The sequence below is a fragment of the Ovis aries genome, chromosome 12 (assembly GCF_016772045.2).
Source record: "Ovis aries strain OAR_USU_Benz2616 breed Rambouillet chromosome 12, ARS-UI_Ramb_v3.0, whole genome shotgun sequence".
In the NCBI taxonomy this organism is placed as follows: Eukaryota; Metazoa; Chordata; class Mammalia; order Artiodactyla; family Bovidae; genus Ovis; species Ovis aries.
This window is the reverse complement of record NC_056065.1, coordinates 15,956,665-15,967,469: the sequence shown is the minus strand read 5'-3', so window position 1 is coordinate 15,967,469 and position 10,805 is coordinate 15,956,665.

The following is a 10,805-nucleotide window of genomic DNA, read 5'->3' as shown; positions in this document are numbered from 1 at the left end:
GAAAGTTTAAGTATGAACAATTGATCTTTAAAATGATAAGTCAATGAATAAATTGCCTAAGGACAAAGAAAAGAAATTTTATAAGAAATTTACTATATTTTTATAAACAAAGTCCCTGTAGCAATTATGCTTATATAGATACATTGATTACATCGATTTAAAATATTGTATTGCTGTTATAGGTTTTAAATATAATATGAAAGAGAGAAAAATCAACACCATAGACAATGTGGAGTGAAATAACCTCAGGAAACATTCCCTAATGTTGAAAAATGGATGAATTGAAGGCCAGAAATGAGACAAGAAAAATGTTATTTCTTACAGCATAATTTATCATAATACATGCTAATCAGTTCGGTTGCTCAGTTGTGTCCGACTCTTTGTGACACCATGAACCACAGCACACCAGGCCTCCCTGTCCATCACCAACTCACAGAGTTTACCCAAACCCATGTCCATTGGGTCTGTGATACCAATTAACCATCTCATCCACTGTCGTCCCCTTCTCCTCCTGCCCTCCATCTTTCCCAGCATCAGGGTTTTTTCAACTGAGTCAGCTCTTCACATCAGGTGGCCAAAGTATTGGAGTTTCAGCTTCAACATCAGTCCTAACAGTGAACACCCAGGACTGATCTTTCGGATGGATTGACTGGATCTCCTTCCACTCCAAGACCTCTGAAGAGTCTTCTTCAACATCACAGTTCAAAAGCATCAATTATTCGGAAAGCTCAGCTTTTTTTATACTCTAACTCTCACATCCATACATGACCACTCCAAAAACCATAGCCTTGACTAGACAGACCTTTATTGACAAAGTAATGTCTCTCCTTTTCAATATGCTATCGGGGTTGGTCATAACTTTCCTTCCAAGGAATAAGTGTGGTTTAATTTCATGGCTGCAGTCACCATCTACAGTGATTTTGGAGCCCCCCAAAATAAAGTCTGACACTGTTTCCCATTTTCTTGCCATTAAGTGATGGGACCGGATGCCATGATCTTAGTTTTCTGAATGTTGAGCGTTAGGCCAACTTTTTCACTCTCCTCTTTCACTTTCATCAAGAGGCTTTTAGTTCCTCTTCACTTTCTGCTATAAGAGTGATATCATCTGCATATCTGAGGTTCTTGATATTTCTCCTGGCAATCTTGATTCCAGCTTGTGCTTCCTCCAGCCCAATGTTTCTCATTATGCAATCTGCACATAAGTTAAATAAGCAGGGTGACAATATACAGCCTTGACATTCTCCTTATCCTATTTGGAACCAGTCCGTTGTTCTATGTCCAGTTTTGACTGTAGCTTCCAGACCTGCATACAGATTTCTCAAAAGGCAGGTCAGGTGGTCTGGTATTCCTATCTCTTTCAAAATTTTCCACAGTTTATTGTGACCCACCCAAAGTCTTTGGTGTAGTCAATAAAGCAGAAATAGATGTTTTTCTGGAACTCTTTTGCTTTTCCCATGATCTGTCAGATGTTGGCATTTGATCTTTGGTTCCTCTGCCTTTTCTAAAACCAGCTTGAATATCTGGAAGTTCAAGGTTCATGTATTGCTAAAGCTTGGTTTGGAGAATTTTAAGCATTAATTTACTAGTGTGTGAGATGAATGCAATTGTGTGGCAGTTTGAGCTTTCTTTGGCATTGCCTTTCTTTCGGATTGGAATGAAAACTGACCTTTTCCAGGCCTGTGGCCACTGCTGAGCTTTCCAAATTTGCTGGCATATTGAGTGCAGCACTTTCACAGAACCATCTTTTAGGATTTGAAATACCTCAACTGGAATTCCATCACTTCCACTAGCTTTGTTCATAGTGATGTTTCCTAAGTCCCACTTGACTTCACATTCCAGAATGTCTGGCTCTAGGTGAGTGATCACACCATTGTGATTATCTGGGTCGTGAAGAACTTTTTTGTACAGTTCTGTGTATTCTTGCCACCTCTTCTTAATATCTTCTGCTTCTGTAAGGTCCCTACCATTTCTGTTGTTCATTGACTCCATCTTTGCATGAAATGTTCCCTTGGTATCCCTAATTTTCTTGAAGAGATCTTTAGTCGTTCCCATTCTATTGTATTCTTCTATTTGTTTGCATTGATCACTGAGGAAGGCTTTCTTATCTCTCCTTGCTATTCTTTGGAATTCTGCATTTAAATTTGTATGTCTTTCCTTTTCTCCTTTTCTTTTCTCTGCCCTTCTTTTCACAGCTATTTGTACAGCCTCCTCAGACAGCCATTTTACTTTTTCGCATTTCTTTGCCTTGGGGATGATCTTGCTCCCTGTCTCTTGTACAATGTCATGACCTCCATCCATAGTTCATCAGGCACTCCATCTATCAGATCTAGTCCCTTGAATCTATTTCTCACTTCCACTGTATAGTCACAAGGGGTTTGATTTAGGTCATACCTGAATGGCATAGTGGTTTTCTCCAATTTCTTCAATTTCAGTCTGAATTTGGCAATAAGGAGTTCATGATCTGAGCCACAGTCAGCTTCTGGTTTTGTTTTGCTAACTGCATAGAGCTTCCCCATCTTTGGCTGCAAAGAATATAATCAGTCTGATTTGAGTGTCGACCATCTTGTGATGTCCATGTGTAGAGTCTTCTCTTGTGTTGTTAGAAGAGGGTGTTTGTTATGACCAATGCGTTCTCTTAGCAAAACTCTATTAGCCTTTGCCCTGCTTCATTTTTGTACTCCAAGGCCAAATTTGCCTGTTACTCCAGGTGTTTCTTGACTTGCTACTTTTGCATTCCAGTCCGCTATAATGGAAAGGACATCTTTTTTGGGTGTTAGTTCTAGAATGTCTTGCAGGTCTTCATAGAACTGTTCAACTTCACCTTCTTCAGTGTTACTGGTCGGGGCATAGACTTGGATTACCGTGATTTTGAATGGTTTGTCTTGGAAACAAACCAAGATCATTTTGTCATTTTTGAGATTGCATCCAAGTACTGCATTTCGGACTCTTTTGTTGACTATGCTGGCTACTCCATTTCTTCTAAGGGATTCCTGCCCACAGTAGTAGATATAATGGTCATCTGAATTAAATTCACCGATTCCAGTCCATCTTAGTTTGCTGATTCTTAGAATGTCAATGTTCACACTTGTCAGCTCCTGTTTGACCACTCCAATTTGCTTTGATTCATGGACTTAACGTTCCAGGTTCCTATGCAATATTGATCTTTACTGCACTGAACCTTGCTTCCATCACCAGTCCCATTCACAACTGGGTGTTGTTGTTGCTTTGGTTCCAGAATTATTATTATTAAATAAAATAAGAAGAGCAAATTATTACTTTTAACAGTGTTTGTTTTTCCAGACTTAACTTCTAAAATATAACAAACAACAAGAAAAACATTACTGCTGGGCAAGGATTATTGAACTATACAACTCAATGGCCAAGCTACAGGAGTTTTAAATGGTTGAAAAAAAAACAAATAAGAGTAAACAAAATAGATGCAGCTGCAAGACAGACTATATATATCTCTAAAGCCTAAAATACTTACTATTAACCCTTTTAAAAATTAATTTATTTATTTTAATTGGAGGCTAATTACTTTACAATATTTTAATAGCTTTACCCATACATTGACATGAATCAACCATGGTTGTACATGTGTCCCCCATCCTGAACCCCCCTCCCACCTCCCTCCCCATCCCATCCCTCAGGGTCATCCCAGTGCACCATCCCTGAGCACCCTCTCTCATACATCAAACCTGGACTCGCGATCTGTTTCACATATAGTAATATACATGTTTCAATGCTATTCTCTTAATTCATCCCACCTTGCCTTCTCCCACAGAGTCCAAAAGACTGTTCTTTACATCTGTGTCTCTTTTGCTGTCTTGCATATAGGGTCATGTTACCATCTTTCTAAATTCCATATATATGCATTAGTATACTGCACTTGATGTTTTTCTTTCTGACTTACTTAAGTCTGTATAATAGGCTCCAGTTTCATCCACCTCATACTATTAACTCTTTACAAAAGAAGTTTGGAGATCCCTAATAGAAGACATATATTTTAATTAATTTGTTGTTTTTATTTCAAGTGAATTTTATAAATAAGGTCTTATAACTCATTTTCTTTTTAAGTGTGGAAATTGGTAATAGTAACTGTTTTATTGTGTGTAAGTGTCACTATTATTTTTACCATTTGGTCAAAATAGGAGATAATTATCAATTTAAGCTTTTGACAGAAGAGATACTTCAAAGACAAGAAATAAAAATAAATAAATAAATAAAAATATTAAAAAAATTACAAAAAATAAAGACAAGAAATAAGATGACTTGGCCTTAAGATGGTGAGTAGTGGAACTCAAAATTGGGTAAAAAATACAAAAGGAAACCAAAGTTTCATCACTTTCTAGATGTCTGGGCAACAAAGTAGCAAAGTTGCACGTGTGTACACAGATACAATCAGAATCAATCATAGTAAGTGCTCATGAGTAGTTCTTAAACAAATATCACCATTTTATATAGTACAGTTTAGAAGACATTGAAGTAGATAGCTTAGGTTTGGGTTCAGTTAAAGCCAATGAGGTATATAACTTACTATAATAAGAAAAATATATTGATGTTGCATGAATGGTAACTCATATGTTTACAGTTGTTACCTGAATTATAAGTTTATTGTTAGCCTCTAAATTATTAGGAAATGAATTTTGTGAAATGAATTATTTAGCGTGGAGTTATTTGCAAGATAGAAACCAGTAACCTGAGAGTTTGTACTCAGGCACCTCTTGAGATGCAGTTTCACTTAGAATGAGTGTGGTGCGTTAAGAATACTGCCTATTCCTAATGCCTTTCCAACACAACAATAACAACAACATAAATAAAAGCTCCTGAGTGTTCATTATGAGCTAGGCAACTAGTAAAAATTATACATAGATTGTCTAAGAGCTTTTGTATAGGTTATCATTGGTCAGACAGAAGACAGCTTTAATGATTGATGCTACAAGGACAGACTATGGTTGCAGAAGATGTTAGACTGGAAGATTATTATAACAATACAAGTAATACATCCCAACGACTATTTGGTAATATTCTAGTGTTGGCCAATGCCTATTTTGGAGAGTATTTAGGTTTAAAGCTGCTTTATTTTTCATGGGTGGGCCTCCCTATTGGCTCAGTGGTTAGGAATTTGCCTGGTATTTCAGGAGACACGGGTTGGATCCCTGGGTTGGGAAGATCGCTGGAGGAGGAAATGGCTCCAGGAACCCACACCAGTGTTCTTGCTCAGGAAATCCCAAGGACAGAGGAGCCTGGCGAGCTACAGTCCACAGGAAGGCAACAGAGTTGGACATAACTTTGTGACTGAGCACTCAAAAATGTTAAATAGCTGTTTTCTTTTAGACCTTTTTCTCTTAAAAGTATTGTGACAAATGAGCCTTAAGAGAGTGAATTACTTTTAACTTGTTGGCATCACTTTCCCAAACTATGCCACTCAAGTTTTACCTGAGGGTCTTATGTCAATGACAACTCTGAAAGATGTTTTACAAATATAAGCACTTGTGCCTGGTAGTACAGTATGTTTCCTATAAACAGTTTATTCTCAAAAGAATTAAAAATATTGATAAAATATAAATATTTCAGATCTAGTAAAGATTAATTCCAATCATATTTTAGTATAAATAGATACTTTTAAGATTAACTCATTCTAAATACACTTCACCATTTGTGGTTTCCCTTGAGTCAGAGATATTTCATAAAGTCATAAATCCATAGGAAATTGTATGTGATTGCCTGTATTCTTATATCAATCAGGAAGGACATATTATTATTGAAGTACTTCTCACTATGGTGCTTTTAAATAGCCATTAGTCTTCAGAATCATGGCATTTGTAGTCTGGTAGTGCAGAAAATTCACTAGGAAGTGTCCTCAAAGAAACTCAGGCCCTTTTGACATATTTCATAAACAAATGAAATACTTTTTGCTCACTCGTATGGTGAAAACTTAGGGAAAAAATTTAAAATAAGGGCATATTTTGGAAACACTATTAGTAAATTAGCTGTCTGTGCCAGTTGTGTGTGTTCAGTTGCTGTCATGTCCGACTCTTGGCAGCCCCATGGACTGCAGCCCATCAGGCTCCACTCTCCATGGTATTCTCCAGGCAAGAATACTGGAGTGGGTTGCCGTTTCCTCCTCCAGGGGATCTTCCTCAAACAGAGATGGAACTTGAGTCTCCTGAACTATAGGCAGATTCTTTACCACTGAGCCACCAGAAAAGCCCAGTTGGTGTTGCTATCTGTCAGGCCCAAAATAAACCTTCTAAACTTTGCTTTGTGATGTTGGGCTTCAGACTCCATCCCACTGAGATCCCCATGTGTCAGTGAAGTGAGTGTGTAAGGGTTCATCTAGAGAAGTGTTCTGGGAACCTGGAAGAAAGAAGGAAGAGGTTTTGTCCTTTTTTGGTGTCATTTAGTCCTGCCTGCATGAATGCAGCAAAGGCTTGTTGTTTTGGTAGAGGCATTCAGGTCCAGGACCCAGTTTTTTCCTTTGTATTTTTCCCATAACCAGCTGTAACGTGTTCCCTCAGAGTGGAAGCACCAGCCCCACAATGCTCTGTTCACAGGGATCTCAGTTGAGCCACCCCTCTCTCTCTACTGGCAGCATTCCCACTTTGGAGATCTTAGTGTCAGCTCCATAGAAACTCTCCTCCAAGTTTCTAGGTTCTAATGATCCAGATCTTCCCTTTGTTTGCTGAATAATTTCTAGAATCAGTATCCACATGTCCCCCTGGATTCTTGATTTTGCTTTGCCATTGTTGACTCACAGCTTGGTAATGAGTTCTCTATATTCATGTTGGTTTAATAAAATAAATGGGTAGCCTCTATTTTCCTTTCTGAATTGTTACTTAAATCATCTTTAAAGAAAAACTTGGCTTTTCTTTTTAAAGTTGAAGAAATCTTTTTTAATGCTAAACAAGGATTAAAGCAGAATAAACGTCTTATTTAAGAAAGCTCCTGTCCTTATATATACTGTAATGAACTTAAAATGATGAATAAATAGAAAGAATGCAAAATGTGACCCAAGGATACAGTTTTCACCTGCCTGTTTCTCAGTCCTTAATGCATGACTGTATTAGTTATATATTAATATTCTGCCTTAGAAAGTAAATTATGAATATACTAATTAACATTAGTCAAATATTAAGTGACCACTATTTATTGATGCATGGAACATTTTACCTTTATGTACAGAAAGACAGAAAAAAAATAAATTATACAAGTAAAAATATAATAACAGAATGTTTTGTTTAGGAGCAATATGTATATGATAAAAACATTTACGAAGCAAAAAATTAAAAGAAAAAAATCTCAGTAAGTCACAATGCATATACAAACTTGTTTGTCTATCACTCTAATTGGTTTAGGAAAAGAACAGAAAAAAATAATGTATTTTTGTGTGATGTATTGTTTGTCAAGGTGATTAGTGCTAGGAGTATAAGGTCAGTTAAAAAAAATTTATTGGAGTATAGTTGATTTACAATGCTGTGTTAGTTTCAGCTGAATAGCAAAGTGATTCAGTTTTACATACATATATCCTCTCTTTTTAAAATTATCTTTCCTTCTGAGCCATTGCAGAGTATTGAGTAGAGTTCCCTGAGCTATATAGTAGGTTCTTATTAGTTATCTACATTAGATATAATAGTGTATATGACATGTGAGTGTTCTCAGTCATGTCTGACTCTTTGCAACCCCATGGACTGTAGCCCACCAGACTCCTCTGTCCATGGGATTTCCCAAAGAAGAACACTGGATTGGATTGCCATTTCCTACTCCAAGGGATCTTCCTGACCCAGGGATTGAGTACCTCGTGTTTATTGCATTGGCAGGCAGATTTATTATCAATGTGCCACCTGGGAAACCTCTAGTAGTGTGTATATGTTAATCCCAAACTCTCAGTCTATCCTTTCCCCCTTATCTCCTGGTAGCCATACATTTGTTTTTCTACATCCATAACTCTACTTCTGCTTTGTAACCTTTTTTTATATTCCACCTATAAGTGATATCATATGATATTTGTCATTCTCTGTCTGATATCATTCAGTACAACAATCTCTGGGGTCATCCATGTTGTTGCAAAGGCATTATTTTGTTCTTTTTTATGGCTGAGTAGTACTCCATTGTATATATGTACCACTTCTTCTTTATCCATTCATCTGTTGATGGACATTTATGTTGTTTCCATGTTTTGGCTATTGTAAACAGTTCTGCAATGAACATTGGGGTGCATGTATCTTTTTGAATTATGGCTTTCTCCAGGTATATGTGTGCCTAAGAGTGGGATTGCTGGTAGGTCTATTTTTAGTTTTTTAAGGAACATCCATTTTGTTCTCTATAATAGCTATACCAATTTCCATTCCCACCAACAGTATGGGAGTGTTATCTTTTATCCATACCCTCTCTGGGGAGGGAGTCTTAAGGTCTTTCTATAGCAAATCATGTGGGTGAAAACTTTTGATCTCCCAAAGATAGTGGATAAAAATTGATTCTACTCTTTCAGGCTCTGCTTAACTAATAATTTTCAGGGAAATAATTGTTCAGATATCTCTTGGTAGAATAAAAATAAATTCCAGCATATATTTCCTCCATCTATGTGGCTTCAGATAAATACTGTATCTTTAATAGAAAAGGATGGGAGAGTGTAAAGAAGAATTTGCCATTTTTTTTATTTTTAATGATTGTACTTCCATGTTTTATTATTGAGGACAAAAATTCCATTTGATCAGTCTCATAAAAATTGGAAAGGAAATTAAATATTTGTACTGTGGTTTAGAGTCTGAGTGATGTTTCTGTAATCCAGATCCATCTATGATTATTTGTCACAGCAACTATAAACTTATTTTGTTTGAAGTCATTAAAAATTTTTTTTAAAAAGTAAGTTAATAAGTTTTGGCCAAACTTAATTAATAACTCAACCAATTAATTAATCAAGGTACTCTCTTCTCTATATTGTCCATCACATTTTCAGATGAAAAAGAATTATCTATCTACTTCAGATGAAAATGAATTGTCTAACATTGTACGAGTCAAACAGGTAAATTTAATCTCAGAGGAGTTTACACTTAGATTATTTATTTGTATTTTGCTTAAGAATTTTATTTTGCATAAAATTTCTATATTCACTATTGACAAAAGAAGAATTAAATTTGTTCTCTCTCCTTTGAACATGATTTTTAGATAAGAATCACAAAATTCATGAATAAGAGCAAGCAATTGTGATTTAGGGGGAATTCATCAAAAACACTGCCTACTTCAATGCTAAAAGATTGACTAAAAATATGTGCATCAACTAGCTAATCCAACCTAAAAAATAAAAAGCAAGAAAGTGTACATGGTTCTATCAATTACTTTCTCTAATTGAGAAAAACCCACAAAAGTTTATAAAGGTCACATATAATTTATTTACTAATAATATTTTAAAATATAAGTATTTGGAAATGAAAAATAATTTTAATAATGTTTCCATTTTATTTTAATTTCAAGTTTTCTCAGTGATTTTCAAAAAAAAAAATACCCTAACTGTTTCTCTTTAAAGCTTAAAACATTTCTTAGCTCACAAATTGCTCTGTCTTTGATTTTTTAATATAAATTTGCATAAAAGGTACATACCATAGTTGGAGATAAGGTATACAATTTTAATATGCTGTCTAAAAGTACATAAATCATTGTTTAAACTAGTCCCCTTTAGCCCTTTGGGGAAGGTAAATGTCTTTCTTCCACTTGGCTCTATTTGGCTCAAATTCTAGTAGACTCTCCTGACAATCCTACCAATAACTTCTACTGCAAACTGGGTATGTAACAATAGCCTACAATTGACAATCTTAGTCAGTTATCCTAACTGGCTTTCTATTTGTTTCTTTCTATGAATAAAATTATCAGTCTTTCACATAAGGGTTCTGGACACTGCTCATTGCCATGATTTTTCTAGTGGCCCAGCTGAACTTTCTTACTTGTGACATGATAAAGACAGAAAGAAGGAATATGCCTTGGATGGTTTCTCTCTGTTAAGATTGTTAGTTTTCTTCAAATTAAAAAGTGAGTAACATGTCCTTGTCTCTGATTATTCATCTTTTAATTAAAGGCACTCGGGTTAATTTTTCTCTATTTTCTTGGAATTCTTACATACAATTGAAAGTAGCTTTTGGTAAAAGTTAATTGTGTTTAATTGAGATAAATTTTGGTCAGAGATCCTGCTTTTTTTTCCCCTCCTTAATCTTTACTTTTTTATTTCAGGAGAGCAACAGTTTGAGCAGAGCAGTATTATAACAGGCAAACACATTGAAGATATTAGAATATTTGTTTTCTGACACTTTGTTGGTGATAGTTGTACCATTAGGAGAGTGTGAATTTAAGATCCAGAAAAGCAACATCAGAATTTAAGTGTTGAGAATTTCAGTTGAGAGGGAATAGGTTAATTAAATGATCTAAAGATTGTGAAGACTAGATGATAATACATGCCAGTTGATGATTATAGCTACAGTCATTCAGTAGGTGAGGATGCTCTGGACTGAAATGTAGAATGAAATTTATCACGGCACAATAAAACTAGGGTATTGGAGTGAAGCTGACAGAAGCAGCACTGCAAAATCTAATAGGATTTTAAGTGGCAAATGGCAGAAATAGGGAATTGATAAGGGAAACTATTTTGAAAACACAGGTAATAATGTGGCCATTGGAATATGTTGAGATGAGGATGAGAAAACCAGATGAGATAGCTGAGTTTAGAAATGGGATTTAGCCTCATGTACATGTAGATGTAGACACTTGCCATTCTCCAATTTCCTGCTAGATTTCTTTATATGCTCAAGGTTTTC